The sequence below is a fragment of the Tarenaya hassleriana genome, unplaced genomic scaffold, assembly GCF_000463585.1.
Source record: "Tarenaya hassleriana unplaced genomic scaffold, ASM46358v1 Cleome5, whole genome shotgun sequence".
NCBI lineage: Eukaryota > Viridiplantae > Streptophyta > Magnoliopsida > Brassicales > Cleomaceae > Tarenaya > Tarenaya hassleriana.
The window spans coordinates 4,224,100-4,225,967 of record NW_010967707.1 but is presented as its reverse complement, the minus strand read 5'-3'; positions in this window follow the sequence as shown (position 1 = coordinate 4,225,967).

Sequence of the window (1,868 nt, the reverse complement as noted above, 5' to 3'; positions counted from 1 at the left end):
TTGGTGGAATTTAAAATCTCTCAAAGGATTCTTGTTTCACGTGTATTACAAGTGTGGTGGAGGAGTAAAATGCTTGTAAAAGACGTGTCGTGAATTGATTAAGTGTTAAGGATTAGTCGGAAGATATTGAAGGTGGCTCGTTTGGCTCGTTTTTTCCGATAAAACAAAACTGGAAAAAATGAGCGACCGCTCAAAAAATGAGCGACCGCTCAAAAAATGAGCGACCGCTCAAAAAATGAGCGACCGCTCAAAAAATGAGCGACCGCTCAAAAAATGAGCGACCGCTCGGAAAATGAGCGGGTAGCTCATTTTCTCTGATGAACAAAACTGGGGAAAATGAGCGACCGCTCGGAAAATGAGCGACCGCTTGAAAAAATGAGCGACCGCTCGGAAAATGAGCGGGTAGCTCATTTTCTCTGATGAACAAAACTGGGGAAAATGAGCGACCGCTCGGAAAATGAGCGACCGCTTGAAAAATGAGCGACCGGTCAGGAAAATGAGCGGGTAGCTCATTTTCTCTGATGAACAAAAAATGGAAAATGAGCGACCGCTCGAAAAATGAGCGACCCGCTTGATTTTTCTGAGTTGTTCAAATGAACGAAAAATCGTGTCTGTTCGGAAAAAACTTCCCTATCCTTGCACCTTTTTACTTTTGGAGTGTTAAAAACATTCCTAGACGTCTGAACACAGAGGAGTATGAAATCTAATTGATTTTTGAGAGATTTGTGAGCCTTGTTGGTGAAGAAACTTGCTACTTCTTCACCATCTTTTACTGTTCATCTTCTTTCTCTAGTTTTTCTGTTTCGGGCAACGTTTGAGGAGCAGATCAATCGTTGCTGATCTTCTTTGTATCTCTAAACGTATTCTCGGGTTTCTCCTTTGCTCGATGGGGAGGGAATAACGTTTTAGGAAAATGTTCTACACGCCTAGAAGATCATATCCGGTTCTTTCGTTTTTATTTCGATTTCATTGTTTTTATTGTTCTTTCTTGCTGTATCCAGACCCACATTTATATAACATGTTGGAAATATAGAAACAAAAAAAAAAAAAAAAAAAATACAGGCTTTGGTTAATGGGGTGATATTATTATATAGAATAATTGGTTAATGGGGTGATATTATTATATAGAATAATGTTTAGAGTTTTAACTTGGATAAGTTAAAACGATTGCTTCATAATAAAAAATATATATTTCCAACATGTTATATAAATGTGGGTCTGGATACAGCAAGAAAGAACAATAAAAACAATGAAATCGAAATAAAAACGAAAGAACCGGATATGATCTTCTAGGCGTGTAGAACATTTTCCTAAAACGTTATTCCCTCCCCATCGAGCAAAGGAGAAACCCGAGAATACGTTTAGAGATACAAAGAAGATCAGCAACGATTGATCTGCTCCTCAAACGTTGCCCGAAACAGAAAAACTAGAGAAAGAAGATGAACAGTAAAAGATGGTGAAGAAGTAGCAAGTTTCTTCACCAACAAGGCTCACAAATCTCTCAAAAATCAATTAGATTTCATACTCCTCTGTGTTCAGACGTCTAGGAATGTTTTTAACACTCCAAAAGTAAAAAGGTGCAAGGATAGGGAAGTTTTTTCCGAACAGACACGATTTTTCGTTCATTTGAACAACTCAGAAAAATCAGGCGGGTCGCTCATTTTTCGAGCGGTCGCTCATTTTCCATTTTTTGTTCATCAGAGAAAATGAGCTACCCGCTCATTTTCCTGACCGGTCGCTCATTTTTCAAGCGGTCGCTCATTTTCCGAGCGGTCGCTCATTTTCCCCAGTTTTGTTCATCAGAGAAAATGAGCTACCCGCTCATTTTCCGAGCGGTCGCTCATTTTTTGAGCGGTCGCTCATTTTTT